The sequence below is a fragment of the Canis lupus genome, chromosome 5 (genome assembly GCF_011100685.1).
Source record: "Canis lupus familiaris isolate Mischka breed German Shepherd chromosome 5, alternate assembly UU_Cfam_GSD_1.0, whole genome shotgun sequence".
In the NCBI taxonomy this organism is placed as follows: Eukaryota; Metazoa; Chordata; class Mammalia; order Carnivora; family Canidae; genus Canis; species Canis lupus.
The window spans coordinates 27541275-27557443 of NC_049226.1; the positions used below are offsets into that span (position 1 = coordinate 27541275).

The window sequence follows — 16169 nt, forward strand, 5'->3', positions numbered from 1 at the left end:
CAATCTAACCAATTCATAGAAATGAATGCAAAAAGAGTTGGGCTGATTGGATTTCCTCAGGGAGCCATAATAAAGGGAAACCGACTCAGAATCAGTGTGCTGAAAAGATGACCGTCATGATAGACCTGTGTGGGTCATGGAATTGAATTGGATAGTCAGAAGAAGGTAAGCTAAATTTCATTATTCCCTGACTGTGAGGGGTGACTATTAAAATGACATTAGTTAGGGAAGAAGGAAAGAACACAAACATGTGGCCTTCACATCACCTTTTGTCTTTTCCTAAAGAAGTATTTTGTAATCACATGTCATTTTGATACAGGCACACAAGAGGATCACTGAAGAGTTAAAGAACAGGATATTCTGGGATTAATTTTGTTTCTTTAAGCTTTATTTTTTAATTTTTTATTTAAATTCAACTTAGTTAACACAGAGCATATTATTAGTTTCAGGGGTAGAATTTAGTGAAACATCAGTTGCATATAACACCTAGTGCTCATTACATTGATGGGCATTTATGTTGCTTTAAATGACTTTATTAGTCAAGGTTCTCCAGAGAAATAGAACCACCACTGAGATCTTTTAATAAGATAATGGTAGAAGAAAATCTAAATGACAGTAGTAGAAAAAATATAAATAATTGCTTCATATTTAGAACCTGATCTGTCAATTCTTTGCTCCATTTTTTTTCTCTTCCGTTGGCTTACAGAGGACAAATTTTTAGTTCCATTTTCTGAGGGAGGGCTAAAAAGGTATGAGCTTTTTAGCTAGTTGCAGTAAACCCTGAATCACTTACTAACCTCACTGCAATGAAGGAAATATTCTAGTAGCTTTCCCCTTGTAGCTAATTAAATATTTATATAAAAGAAAGCAATGTATCTCAATAAAGGAAATACATTCAATTTACAACAGTTGCAGGATGTATTGTCACCGATTTCAAGCAAAGAGAAATTGCAGAGAGCTATGCATTCATTTTGAAATACAAACACATTGCTTTTTTCCTGACTTCACCTTTTTCTTTATGCAGCTAGATACTAATATTATTGTGCTAATTTATTAGGTCTAGTTTTTTCCATGTCAAATTGAACAACTTCAAAATTTCCAATTTGCAAATTTAGCGCCTAGAAACTACATTTTACTACTTTAAGGCACTTGTCCTGTGTATTTCTTTATAGTATTGCTATGTTTGCCATCCACTTGCATCATTCGTGGTCAAATATTATAATAATATGTAATAATATGTAATAACGAAATGTTTAGAGCAGCTGAAAACTGACTTGCTGCTGCTGAATCCTAATTTACTTTGAGGATTTCCAAGAAACCAAACTGTTCAACCATGCTCAACTCTGCATCTAAGATGTAATGTCAAATCAGAAAATGGCTTCATAAAAAAATTTCAACATCAGGAATTCATTCCAAAGAAAGCACTCTTGACGACCTCATCTCTAAGTATGGTTTTAAATATGCATCAAGACTGAAATCTGGTCCCAAAATAAGAATTCTTTGAGATCATGCTGCCTCTGAAAAAAATACATGGCCATCATTGGTCACTGTTTTTCTGGGCAAAAGGTGAGAAGTGGGATGAAAAATCCCTCAGTACGGTTTATTTTTGGCTTTGCAAAACAAGACTCTGCATTCACTTAAGGAAGTGAAAACATTTTAGTCTATTATTTTTAATATATTAAAAGACATTATTTTATTTTTAATATATTATTCCAAATGGATAGGAATAAAGTAGACATTGCAGCAGTAACTGGAGCCAGAGTGCACTGTGTTGCCTCTTGAAGCCTCTGCAGTTGTGCCTCACTTGCAGGGACCAGGGAATCAAAGTCTAGGGCTGGTTTTTCCTCAGGGGATCAATGGCTAAAAGAAAGGCCTCCACATCCTCCTGTGAATGGGAAAGATCCAGGTCTGCTTCCATGATTTTTTATTATATTTAGTATAAAATTGCAGCCTTGCCCATTGTATATTTCCAAATGGGAGGTCATCACTGAAAGGTTTTCCCCACTAATTGCTTTTGGTTTAGGAGTCCTCAGACTCCCATCTGTATATGCAGTGGCCCATGTGGCACAGTTACAAAAATGACTAAAATACTTCCCTCTGTTAATACATTTTATTTTTCCATTCCAGGACGAGAAATGGTAAAATAATTTAATATAAGCTTAGTATGTCATTTAATTTAGTTAACCCTGGAGAAAAACCATATTGGGTAACTTTGTTATCCGTGAATAAAATGGGTGACAAGCAGAGATCTATTATTCTTATAGAGTATACTCTCTGTTTCTAAGATTTTCCATATAAAAGATACAAGAAGAGGGGCACCTGGCTGGCTTGGGGGATTGAGCATGGAACTCTCCATCTCAGGACTGAACACACGTTTGAGCCCACATTTAGTATAGAGATCACTTAAAAATAAAACCTTAAAAAAAAAAAGATACAAGTGGAAAAAGTATTATTTCTTCACTAAGGAGTGAAGGTAAATTACTTGTATCCTGTGCAGGTGGTTAGAAAACCACCAAGGATTCCATCTGATATCTTTATATTGTACCTTCTTGTCCAGTACAGGCTCTTTTCTTCCCAGGACTCAGCAAACGTCAGTGATAATGGCCAATGTGGTGGGTCAGAGTGACTTCAGAGCTGCTATAAAATCTAATTTTGCTCTTATTCTGAGCATGAAATTATGACTTCCAGAATTTTACCCCTAAAAAGACACTGTAGGTATTGGACCATGTGTCAAAAATGGTTCTAAATATTGTACAGTTTCAACTTTTTAAAAAAGTAAGTTTTATAATCTACTCAATATATAAGCACAACAGTAAATGCATATAACTTTATGAATAAGGCAATGTGTGTATTTTGAAGTTACATACTCAAAAAGTGTGCTGAAGGGGGAATGTATTCTGACAAATTAAGCAATTACTGCTTGACAGTGATTGTGGGTTAGGCCTTTTTCTGCCTGTTTTATTTAATTTGAATACTCTTGTTTTAGAAGACATCTGGCTCTTATGAAGCATCTCATGAAAGTTCATTCAATGAAGGAAAGTTATAATTCATGAAACCAATATTGTTGATGTTTTCTTTTGAATGGAAATTTAATGAGATTCTTTAAGGCAAAAGACTATTAAATAGATACAATTATAATATCCAGTTTAGGAAAATAATAAAGAAAGTTGGTGGTACAACTTTTCATATACAATCATATTCGATTTCACTGGCAAACAGTCTTAAAACTAAGAGATCAAGAGTCAGGATCTGGTTCCTCTTAGTAAGAAACCTTTACTTGTACATTTTACCAATGGACATTGAAGAAATAGGAAAGGAAAGTGGGGTGGTTAATGGCCAAATACATTTTAGAAACCATACTCAATTTCTCTCTCTCTCAAATAGTCTTAAAACAAAAGATTATGTTGACCTGTGTACCTCAAACTTATTTCTTGATGGAATCTTTCCTTCAAGGGACGTTTATTCATATCGGTAGAGCAAGCATTCTGAAAAATATAGTTTTAGGAAATGTAATGATATAGCATAATTACAACTCTTCTCTAAAATAACTTATAGATTTAATGTCAATCAGAGAGAGAGGAACACCATATCATGTCGCTCATATGTGGAATGTAAAAAACAAAATAAACGAGCAAAGGGAAGAAAGAAAAAGAAGAGAAAAGAAACAGACTCTGAACTACAGAGAATACACTGCTGGTCACCAGAGGGGAGGGGATGGGATGGGGGGAGCAGGTGATGGGGATGAAGGAGCACACCTGTCCTGATGAGCACCAGGTGATGTATGGAAGTGCTGAGTCACTATATTGCATACTTGAAACTAATATCACACTATGTTAACTCACCGGAGTTTAAATAACTCCAGTTATGGGACAGCCCGGGTGGCTCAGCGGTTTGGCGCCTGTCTTCAGGGTGTGATCCTGGAGACCCGGGATCGGGTCCCACTTCAGGCTCCCTGCATGGAGCCTGCTTCTCCCTCTGCCTGTGTCTCTGCCTCTCTCTCTCTGTGTATCTCTCATGAATAAATAAATAAAATCTTAAAAAACTCCAGTTATTTAAATAAAAATTCAAAAAAAAATTTTAATTTTTAATGATTTAATGTTACTCAAAATCTAAAGAAGTTTTAAAGTAAAGAAGAAAAGTTTTATTTCAAATTCAGCATAGATATAGATATACATGTATACAAGTACACCAGATGAAATTGAGAATTACTTTTTATAAGAGTAACAAACAACTTGCAGATTCTTTGATTTTAACAAATTATGTAAAAAATGTGGAAATTTACTACATGTACTTTTGTCGCTAAGATGAGCAGAGTTTTTTTGACTTATTAACATGAAGATTTTGATTTTTAAAATATTTAAGCATTATTTCCTTTTCAACTTATGAGTTATAGCTCACCATTCAACTGATATTCTCTTGCACTTGACTTGCTAAAACTTTATTCGAGATTTTTGCATCTTATAAGTGAGATCTATTTCAAGTTTTATGCGCTTTATATGTACTATTTTTTGTATCAGGGTTATGGTACATGTTTTCAATTACTGGGAAATTACTATTACTGGGAAATTATCCTTTTTTTTTTTCTGTTCCTAATGGGTTAAATAGCCCCAGAAATATGTGTTTGAATTTACAATAAATTTAACTATAAAACCTTCTGGGAGCATCTTTTTTGTTAGTAGTTTTTTGATAAGTATCATAAAAAATTTCCAAGGCTTTTTGTCTATTAGCTTACTGACTTGATTTTGTGGTCATTTTGGCAATCTGTATTTCCTAGAAAATAATTTCAAACATATTTTATTATTTTAATTATAAAATACAAAGTGTCATTATATCTCTTTGTTCATGCCAAATTTTGTACAATCCCCTATATCTTTTCATCTTTACATTACCAACTGGTTTATGTATTTTATTCTTTAAAAGGAACCATCCCATGACTTTATTTAACAATACAAACCTTTACCCTGTTTCCTGCTTAAATTATTATACACTTTACTTTTTTAAGTCCATGTAACTGCTTTTTCTTACATTATCTTTCAAATTTTAGATTTGACTTTTGATTCAATTTATTTTAATACTATATCATTATGTAATCAAACTGTGATGGAGAACATTTTGATATGATTTTTCACAATTTGTATAGTTTCCTATGCAGTGGCATTAATATATAATCTCATTTAGATTTCATTTTATGGAAATATAAAACAGTGTTAAAAATGTTTCCTGGGCAGCCCGGGTGGCTCAGCGGTTTAGCGCTGCCTTTGGCCCAGCTTGTGTTCCTGGAGATCTGGGATCAGGATCGAGTCCGGCATCTGGCTCCCTGCATGGAACCTGCTTCTCCCTCTGCCCGTGTCTCTGCCTCTCCCTCTTGTGCTGTGTCTCTCATGAATAAATAAATAAAATCTTTAATAAAAAATGTTTCTTAATGGAGCAGACTTAAAAATGATCCCATTGCCAGTGACTCGTTCATATTAAGACTTTTCCAGGTTAGCAGACAAAACCCTGTTTGGTGGGCCTGCTTCTGTGGATTCATAGAAATCAAAGAACTATGGGCTGCAAAGAATTAGCAGATCATTTGAAAGGAAGACATCCCTTCCCTCAGACTGTGTTTTCATGCTCAGGTAGGTGCTCACCCTATGAGCTTTGCTGAGGGATCGTTTTGGCTACTGGAATAATCACCAAAGCCACCATATCTGTAAGGCAGAAAAAATGTTTCCTAACTAGAAGTATAGGTGGTTTTTATTTATTGTATTAATGCTTCTCATCTATTTCTATGTTGTCCACAGTGAACATAAATTATTTTCAGGAAAAAAATATTTTTAAGTCAAGTTGGTCTGTAAATTTATAAAGGAGACAAGCCCTCTGCTCCCAACACAAAGCAGTGAGATGACTATGGAAATGGGTCATATGAAAATAGGATATACAAAAAGAAAAAAATTAAAAGAATATCCAGTGATTCAATAAATAAATAAATAAATATCTGCATGGGGTAGAAGAGGGAGGAGAATCAGGTTGAAGCCCCTGACCCAAAGAAAGCAGGAGGGAGAGCCAGGGATTGGTTTCAGAAACAGCTCAAAGACTAACATCACCACTGTCAGCAAGGTGGGACTCCTCCAAGACGTAACCTGTCTATTTATCAGAGAAAATCAAAGCAAACATGGAGCATTATTTCACACACATCAATTTGGCAAAGAAAGAAAGAAAGAGACAGAGAAGGAAGGGAGCGAGGGAGGGAGGGAACAACAAAATAAATTAGGCAATTACAGCTACCCATGGAAAAATGGGAACTTTCTTAAGCTGCTGGTGACAGTTTTGAGAGCTAGTATTTACAGTCCAGTCGAGGTGTGGGACACGTTGTTCCAAATGTTTTGTACATGTAACTTATTTCATCCCTACTGCAACCCAGTAAGATAGACATTATTGTTACAGTCACTTGACAGATGAGAAAACCTAGTCACAGAGAATTATCTTGTCAAGGTCACACAGCTGGTTCTTAGGGATTCTGACTCTAGATTCCATATAATCCTGAGAACATAAAATAGTACAATTACTTTTGAGAGCCGACTGGAAAATTATAGTCAAGTTGACGAAGCACACACTGGAAGACCATATATTTCCACTTCTGGGTGTTATCTCTCCACCTGACACTTGGAGTCAGATTGCTGAGTGCAGGAGGATCTTTGAAACAGTATTTACAACACTAGGAGATGCATAGTATTTATGTAGCACCAAGTAAAATTCTTATATTTATTATGTATTTTGTTCTTCACAACAATCCTATGGGGGGGTTACTATTAATATTTCCAATTTAAAAATGAAGATGAGGCACAAGGAGATGTGTATAACGTGGCAAATATTTAAACTATGTAAATGCTGGGGCACCCGGGTGGCTCAGTAGGTAAAGCATCTGCCTTGGGCATGACCTCAGGGTCCTGGGATCAAGTTCCACATCAAGCTTCCTGCTCAGAGGGGAGTCTGCTTCTCCCTCTGCTCTGCTCCCTCTGTTTGTGCTCTCTTTCTCTCTCTCTAAAGTAAATAAATAAAATCTTAAAAAAATAAGCTGCCTAAATGCTCATTAACAAGACAATAGATTTTAAGCCTAATATATTCATACATGGGAAGCTTATAACAGTTATACAGTTATACGGCAGTTATACAGTTATACAGTTAACAACAGTTATACAGTTGTACAGTTATAGTTATATGTATATATATATATACAAAATGAGCATACATTGTATGTATACATATGTGTAGAGAGACAGAGATACTTAGAGACAGAGAGAGAGATGCACAAATCTAAAAAAACAATTTTTGAAAAGCTTACAGTAATATACTTTTAAAGGTAGGAAAACATAAGGATGACATTCTACATGTACTAACAAGATTCTCTTTGGATTGCAAGGAAAGAAAATGGGATTGGTTCTTGTGTACCAAGGGCTACCAGTATGTACATAGTTTTATTTTTTGAACAAAACAAACTCTAAAGTTAAAATGAAAGAGTATCAAGATTTTTTAAAAGCTGAGTGATGGGTATGCTGCTGTTTTTACATGACTCTCTGTATTTTCCACATGATTAATATATTTTATACTAAAATATAACAGTAAATTGAAATTGTACCCATCACGAATTAACTTGACATTAACTTTATTAATCTTATTAAAGATTTACTTGTGCATGAGAACAAGTTATCATGAAAAATAGCTAGCAGTATTTACCATCAATTAAGAATTTATATTCTGAAACTCTAAGTACTTATATTAATTTACTCATTTAATTATTTTGTGAATTCCATTAAATTGGTGTAAATATTGTTGAAATTGTTAAAGACAAAACTATTGGACGACTGAGCTGGGATTAATATGGTACCATGGGTACCCACATCACCTGTGCTATATGACCTCTCTACAACGCTGTTCATGCAAGAGTCATCTCTGGTGAGTTTCTGGTCTCAGTAACCTTCTTTTCTGGATGTGAGTTCCATGCATTGAGTCACCTAGACATGAGCCCAACGCCAAAAACCCTACATGTTTTATCGGCACGGCCTTCAGAGTAACCATACCTTCACCTCTTCCTGCCACCTGGGTTGTGTCTGAGGTTTGAAACGGGCAATGGAGAAGTAACATCACTAGGAAAGAGAGAAGCACTAGGAAAGAGAGAAGAATGACACATAAAATGAATACTGGGCACTTTAAAGATCCATCTGTGTTGAGAAATTTTACTCTTCAATGAATCCAATAACCATATTTATGTTATTATCATGTGTGGGAGATAGAAACAGTTCAGAGTGATTAATGAGAGAAGTTAGGATTTTGTACAGGTCAGCTTTGGCTCCATAGGATGTAGAATTGTCCTCAAAATGACACCACCTATGCATGGGGTCCTTTCTCCATCCTTACATTAAGGCTTCCTATAGCTAAAACTTTTTTGTTGTGTTTTTTTCCTTTATAGGATTAATGCTTACATATGCCTCTTCATAATGTACCTTTATCAATGAAGCCACGGCTTTTGACATTATGTGTAGTAAATGATGTTTTATAGATTATAACTGAGATGATGTTGAGAATGGAGAATCTGTTCCTACAGTTCAACATTTAATCCAACATGAGGAACGTGATGGGGCTTCCACAGCAGCTTCACATTGCTAATTACACCTACATGTAAGCTGTTTTTGCTGGCTATGATGTTAAAAGTTCTTGATTTTGTGATGCTCAATATAGATGTAAAATAGGAATGCATGTCCATATATTTTCATGTGTATAAACATGTACACATAATACAAGAGGCTATGAATCCCGGACTCTCCTTTTTCCCCTCTGTGATTACCACGAGTATATTCAGCTCACACAAGGAGAATACACTTAAAATATATCACAAGTGTCAATATACAGACATACTGCGGAAAGACGTTTTTATCAGCCTTTTTCCTTTTATTTATTTATTTATTTATTTATTATTTATTTATTTATTTTTTTTAGCCTTTTTCCTTTTAAAAGCCAGGGTCTATTCCTATGTGTTTATGACAGACTTAATAGAAAGTCATATTTGAAGCCTCCTGTCCTTTTAAATTTTATTAACCTTTATGTTGTCACTAAGAGACTTTAATTCTCATCTTCCTCCATATTGAACATTTTCAGGAATTCAGAAAGCAGCAATTGTGGCACAATGTAACCTGCTGACATAGAGCCAGCTTCTTCACCTCCCTCATAATCAATTTTCTCAGAGATAAAACATGGTTTAGAATATGTCTACAGTTAACTTCAGATATAAAATCACATCTTTCTCATCACCTCTGAAAACACGTTTTTTTTTAATCTTCAAGCACACAACATCCCCATGTATTTTCTTCCCACGATGTTCACTGCACACCAACATCCTGACAGCGACATGATTGTCCCTTGTTCTAGCAATTCAAGGCTGTGTAACAAAACACTAACAGTGTTTTAAAGCAGCAAAACCCATTTGGTCATGGCCGCAGTTGGGTCAGGATTTGGGGGGATGACGTCCTACAGCGTTGCTCTGGGAACCCCATTCTGTGGGGAGCACTTTAGTGGACTTCCCTTCCCATCTTCTGAAATGCAGATTGAAGGGATCCTCAAGAAAGTCTGTATAGGAAAAAGGAACATGTAGAACAATTTGGCCTGTATAGATTAGACATCATACAGGTTCACAGAGGATCTTTCTAGAGAAGGAAAAGATATAAAAATTGTAAAAATTTTTGCCTTATCAAAGCAGGGCAGAAAGTGGAGAGGCCGGAGGGGCAGCTAGGTCTGCCTGGTTGCTTACGCACCACATGTGGAGACTGAGCACCACAAGTGAAGCTACTAGGCACTTCTGAGCTCACACCAGAGCCCGAGACTCATTTCTCTGAATCTTCTATACCCCAGAGTGGAAAGCAGCGAGATCTTACGTTCTTTCAAACCCTGAGAGAAACAGATCATTATAAGTGTGAGGAAAAGAGAGCAGTGTAGCTGTCATTTCCTGTGCCATTAGCTTGGAAAGCAGCTCGTTTCCATCCACCTTTTCAGGCTCTGTAGATATTTGAGATACTTAATTTTAACACATGCTAAATTACTGTACCCAGCAATACAATTTTCTCATATCACATGTAAATATATATATATATATATATATATATATATATATATATATATATATTTTTTTTTTTTTTTTTGGTAACAGAACATCAAACTGGCATCCCTGCCCCCTGCCGGAAAATATTTAAATTTAGTTTTCAATCATGCAGATAATTGTACAAGTGAAGGAGGAAGTTCTCTATCAACACGCCTACTCCAGAATGAGCTGGGTGATTTCTGCCTGTGGGCCCCACGACAACCCGTCGGGGCTCTCTGGCACTTCAGAAATGTTGCAGCAGACTATGAATGCAGAATGGGTCAGTGGGTCAGTCAGATACACCCTGACAGGATCATTCATTATGTGGTGACCACTACAGTTTTGAACAAATCTTATGGCTTTGTTGGTATAGCTAGTAACTCTTCAAGGGTAGTTTCCCAACCTTCCAGAAAGGGTCCGTGAAATAACACTAAATGATGCTGGAAAAGTAAGGGAGATCTTATTTGCAGCATATAGCCATATGCTTTCAGAGTACCTACTGCGTTCATTCAGATTTGTCTGGAGGCATATGTAAATTACATTTATCACATCCAAGACTTGAATGCTACAGCAGACCCTCATAAAATAGTGGAGAACAACCACTAAGCATTGAATTTAATGTTTAAATAATGAATACGGGATCCCTGGGTGGCGCAGCGGTTTAGCGCCTGCCTTTGGCCCAGGGCGCGATCCTGGAGACCCGGGATCGAATCCCACGTCAGGCTCCCGGTGCATGGAGCCTGCTTCTCCCTCTGCCTGTGTCTCTGCCTCTCCCTCTGCCTGTGTCTCTGCCTCTCTCTCTCTCTCTGTGTGACTATCATAAATAAATAAAAATTAAAAAAAATATTTAAAAAAATAAATAATGAATACAACAAATAGGAATTTACAGAGTAAAGAGGGTTTAAGAGATTTGACTTAAATCCTGCCACATGTATAACTCTGTAAAGAAGAAGAAAAGATGGAGACATTGTGGGTAATAATAATTTGCATTGATTAAAACGGAAAATCAAGTCTATTATTTGACATAAAAACACCAAGTACTGATTAATAGACTATTTTTTCTACGTATTTTTTAAATCTCCAATTCAGATCTTTGTTCAAAGAAATTAAATAACTAAGGTTTAAGGAGAAAGTTAAAATACATACCTGCCGACCCTTGTGCTATTTATGATTTATTTTTAAATTAATAATCACACAAACTTCAGATAGTTTTAAATTTTTTTGATTCCTGCTTTCAGTGATATCTTCCTGCTTGGTGGTAGTCCTCTTAAAAATTTTAGCTCAATTCTAGCACTCTCTTAAGTGTTATTAAGTTTTTAATCTTGATCATTCAAAATCATTGATCTAATTTCTTTAAGTTTTTTTGTTGTTTCTTATTTGGTTTTTATTCCCTCTGCAACAGAAAGATCCCCTACAGAAAGTAGGCAGCTCTATAAGCTTGGAACTGGGGTGTGGTTTACTCTGACTACCTCTCTTTTCTCTTCCTGAGCTTTCCCTGGGGAGGAGGGGTTGAAGACACAAAGATTCCTTATCCATTGGCTTGTACCACCATGGACAAGGTTCAATTCTCTTCTAATCTGTCCAGAACTCACCTTAATCCACGTTATTATCACATCCACAACTTCACCTTCCTTCCAAGACTTCCAACCTCAGGACCTAAAGACAAGTTTGGCACACAACCTTAGATCTCTGGAAAGCCAGGATATATAGGAAGCATTCCTGTTCTCCTCATTCTTCCTCATGCCCTCTCTCTCCAGGGCTTTTGCTCCTGCTCTAGCATCAAAGGGTATATTAACTTGTCCAAAGGTTAAATGAATTTTCAATGGGGAACAAAATGCTAGTGTCATATTTTTGCAGAACTCTGCATTTTATGAGTGATTTTTCTTGTATCCTTTCTCAATTTGGAGATGAAAAGCCTCTCCGTAGGGAAGAGAATGAAGGAAGCATAGTTTCTTTTACAGAACATCACACTCTACAAAAAGGCCCAAAGGCCCAAAAACTCTCTCCTCAATTTTCTTACATGATGAGCTGGGTTATATGAGGCAATGGTTGTGGGATGGGTTCTCTGATGCCCCTTGCAGTAAGTCCTGTGGAAGATTGTCTGACCAACAGATGATAGATTTCTGAGTTTAGAATGTGGAATGTTTAGTAACTTCTGGTCTTGACTTTGGATCTTGAGTTTAGAATGTGGAATGTTTAGGAACTTCTGGTCTTGACTTTGGACCTTAGCATCAATTTTTGGACAAGAGAAAAATTCCACACAGAACATAGTATCCTTTCCATAAGGACGAGTCAAGTCAGAGGTTTTTGAGGCAGAAAAGAAGACATCAAAAAGTTGGTAGGCATTATATTTTGTTTCTGTGGTAAATAAAAGTCAAGATTATCCTGGGGTTGGAAATGGCCAGCTTCAGTTAGGAAGTAAAAGTTTATAGTAAGCACTAGGAAAGAGAGAAGAATGACACATAAAATGAATACTGGGCACTTTAAAGATCCATCTGTGTTGAGAAATTTTACTCTTCAATGAATCCAATAACCATATTTATGTTATTATCGGGTAGGTTTATGTCCAGGCATGATTCTAAATTGAAGATCCAAAGAACAGGTGAGGCTGGGGCCATGTGGATTAAGGGAACTGAAGACATCTGAAGAGTATGTTTCAGATTATTCATTTCCTAATTAGTCTTCTTGAAAAAAGGCCTGAGAAAAACCAAATTTTGGGACCCAGTTGCCTTGAAAAACTGAATAGATCTTAGTGTCAAGAAGAGAGCTGTGTGTTAATCCAATGTCATTCAAACTGGAAGGAGGAATGGGTGCGAGGTAAGAATACACTCATAATCATTTAAAGAGAAGCAAAAAAGATAAACAGGCCAGCAAATACTAGGGAGTAAATGCAAGATACTTAGTTTAAGTTCAGAAACCATATAGTGGCTCCATGGACTGGGAAACAGGGAAGGATGAGAAAGCTGGATGGAAACACCACTGTGCGCTGCTAAACCACCATAAGTCTAAGCTACCCGGAAATGTCCCAGACGACACAGGAGTCCTAAGTGTAGAGAAAGGCCAAAGTTGGGTTTGGAAAAGTAGAATTGTAGACAATAATTCATTATTTCATAGTAGATGAGATTTCCCAAGGACAGCATGAGGTTAAGAAAGTCAGCAGGTGAAGGATGTAACCCTTGTTCCTAAGAGGTTGGAGGGACCCAGGATGAATGGAAAATCTGATGGAAATGTAGGAGGAAAAGGACAAAGAGTAAGGGGAGAACCAAGAGAAAGAATGTTCAGATGTGTGAGCATGTCTACAATGATGCTGGTGCTTTTAAGAATTTTATTAGCTTATTAAATTCAGGTTGCTAATTAAAATAGGCAGCTTGATGTTTCAACCATATTTTTGGCTTTTGCAAACTACTTTCTTTTTCCTCTTGCTGTATAAATCTTATAAATCATAATTAATAACACACTGCTTAGAAAATTTTTAATTAAGGGTTGATAGGCTGGCTCAGTTGGTTAAGCATCTGACTCTTGGTTTACGCTTAGTCGTGATCTCCAGGTGGTAGGATAGAGCCCCGTGCCAGGCTCTGTGCTCAGAGGGGAGTCAGCTTGTGGTTCTCTCCCTCTGCCCCCCTGACTTGCAGGCACTCTCTCTTGCTTTCTCACTCTCTCTCTCTAAAATAATCTTCAAAATTTTTAAAATCAAGTATGGACTATATTAGACTTATGGCTAGTGATCCTCAAAGTATCTCAAATATTCATTTATCACTGTTACTATAAAATGGAAGAGCTAAAGAGTAAATAAGTATATATAGGAGAGATCATTCGTGTTTTAAACTAGGTTACAAGATTATTATTGTGTCATCTATTTCCTTTTCCTCAGTGAATGTCTGCCTTTAAACAAGGTAAATAATCTGAAAGGGAAGATTTCTTTTTGGTAATCCCCTTATAACACATACAAAATATAGTCTTCTCAAGCGTGTATGTTACCCCAACAGTATGACTTTCTAGTACCCAAAAATACTCTGCTCCTCGCCTTCCTGATGTCGGCGTGCTGCTTTCTGCTTCTGGCTGCACACGGCCCTCGTGGCCCACATCTCTCCAGGACCTGGCCACATGCTGTTTCAGAGTGAATATGAAAGAGAAGCATGTTTGGCCTCTCCATCTGCAGTGGCTCGAGTGCAGACTTTGAAGTACTCTCTGCAAGAGCCGTGTTTCCATCTTTCCAGCTATGTGTGTGGACTCGCTTTTGCCCACATCCGTGTCTAGAGAGCAGGACTCACGGCTGTGAACTCCCCTCCAGCCTGTCTGCTGCCCAAACCCCGGCCACAGCTGCGAGAGCCGCTCAGTCCTTCCCCCTGACACAGCACAACTGGGGTTATTTAAATTGCTCTAACCTTTGGAAGAGGGTAGGGTGAAGGGAAGTACTTCAAGATTAAGCTGGCTTTAGAAAATCTTTAAAGCACTACAAAAAAAACAAAACAAAACAAAAAACAAACAAACAAAAAAAAAACACCCCCCCATAAAAAAAACCCCAAAACATTAAAACTGCTTTTATGATAAAATTAACTCATTTCATTCTCAAAAGCCCCAGGAAATACTACTGTCACTCCTAGGATTCACATTTTTGAGGCAGTGACTGACCCACAGAAGCCCTAGGTCCTGGAGCTGGAGGGTAGAGGGGTCAGGGCACAGGCCTGGGTCTCTCCCCGCATGCGAGCCTGCCTCCTGTTCAGCAGCTGTCCACAAGGGCTTAAGGGCAGGGCGGAGGTCCTCGGTCACAGCTCTGTCCCCACGTCCGTGTGCTTGCCACCCAGCCTCACACACTGGCAGCTCTGCTGTGAGGCAAGCCCGCAGAGCTACAGACCCTCCGGGTCAGGGGCAGACCTGGAGATGGTGTCTGCTGCTCATCCCTTACAGTGAACACAGGCCAGGCCCCGGGTGTGTCTCCATCTAACTGCACTGTCCTGGAAGCAGGCAGACATTCCTTTCAAAATATGAGAATCATTTGACCGTTAGTCTTGACCCTCAAAATGTGACTATTTGGTTCTGCAGAGCCACTGGAGATTCTTTACTGCAAGGCTCCAACAATGTCCCTAAGAGGCTTCATCTTGGCTGAGAATCTTCCATTAAAAGCTGTTGGTTGGATGAGTGGCAGCTTCCGAGCAAAGTTTCTGAGACATAGATCTGGCCATCGTCTGCAAGATGCACTGCAATAGGTCAGTATGAGCTTCAGAGAGACTGTGCTGATTGATGCACAGTAGACAGTGGTACCCAATTCCCTTCTCTCTGAGCTAACACTGCTTAGAGGAACATCTTATAATCTGCCTTGGTAGCTCAGACAAATATTTGGTTGTATGAGAAAAATGTGGTTGGTTAGCTCTGGCGACTAGGCTAGCTTATTCACTCAGAAAACTCACCGAATAATGCCATGCTGAATTTTTAGCGTTTCATACTTTTAGCACCACTTGTCTGTAAGCATAAAATCATCTTGGGATAACATTTTCATAGACTTAATCTAGCCCTAGACTCTGACGGGCCTCTTGATCCATGCATTTGCATCCCCTGATAGAGAATAAAATATTACAAAGACTAATGAAAGGCCACAGAGATTGAAGACACTCCTTGGTAAAAACACATTGTCCTCAGAAGGCAGCAGGGCCCCAAATCCATAGTGAAATGAGATGTATCTCACCAGATGTCTATGAAGAACACTAACACAACATTTAGTTATGGAAACTAATGCAATGACAGTAGAGCCACCTGGTAGATTTTAGGACTGACAACATGAAGTCTTTTATGGTTTTAAAATATAGGGGATCAAAAAAATGTAGGGGATCCCTGGGTGACTCAGCAGTTTAGCACCTACCTTCGGCCCAGGGCGTGATCCTGGAGACCTGGGATGGAGTCCCACGTCAGGCTCCCTGCATGGAGCCTGCTTCTCCCTCTGCCTGTGTCTCTGCCTCTCTCTTTCTCTCTGTGTCTCTCATGAATAAATAAATAAAATCTTTAAAAAAATAAAAAAATATATTTAATACGTCTCTTACAACTACAAAATTGCACTATTTCC

General features: G+C 37.6%; 1 protein-coding gene and 1 long non-coding RNA gene across 43 annotated transcripts in view; one reads left to right on the plus strand and one right to left on the minus strand.

The window, feature by feature from the left end:
* LOC119871826 overlaps positions 1 to 16169 on the minus strand; it is a 247631-nt gene that overhangs the window by 174488 nt on the left and 56974 nt on the right. For 14 of the 30 annotated variants that reach the window (XR_005359361.1, XR_005359362.1, XR_005359379.1 and 11 more), the window contains one exon: positions 11704 to 11767. The exons of 3 other annotated variants lie outside the window; for them this stretch is intronic. The gene's annotated coding sequence lies outside the window, so the exon portion shown is untranslated. Of the gene's footprint in view, positions 1 to 7084; positions 9681 to 9788; positions 9922 to 11703; positions 11768 to 12131; positions 12492 to 15968; positions 16025 to 16048; positions 16107 to 16169 lie in introns of those variants that run through there. 13 more of the 30 variants (XR_005359371.1, XR_005359378.1, XR_005359376.1 and 10 more) reach the window with 8 other exon arrangements.
* The window catches only part of LOC111095861, a 58467-nt gene that overhangs the window by 24940 nt on the left and 17358 nt on the right, over positions 1 to 16169 (plus strand). For 6 of the 13 annotated variants that reach the window (XR_005359394.1, XR_005359397.1, XR_005359396.1 and 3 more), the window contains exons 4-7: positions 5474 to 5618; positions 7828 to 7935; positions 8450 to 8658; positions 15155 to 15318. The exons of 1 other annotated variant lie outside the window; for it this stretch is intronic. This is a non-coding gene — a long non-coding RNA (uncharacterized LOC111095861). The remainder of the gene's footprint in view (positions 1 to 5473; positions 5619 to 7827; positions 7936 to 8449; positions 8659 to 15154; positions 15319 to 16169) is intronic. 6 more of the 13 variants (XR_005359389.1, XR_005359392.1, XR_005359390.1 and 3 more) reach the window with 3 other exon arrangements.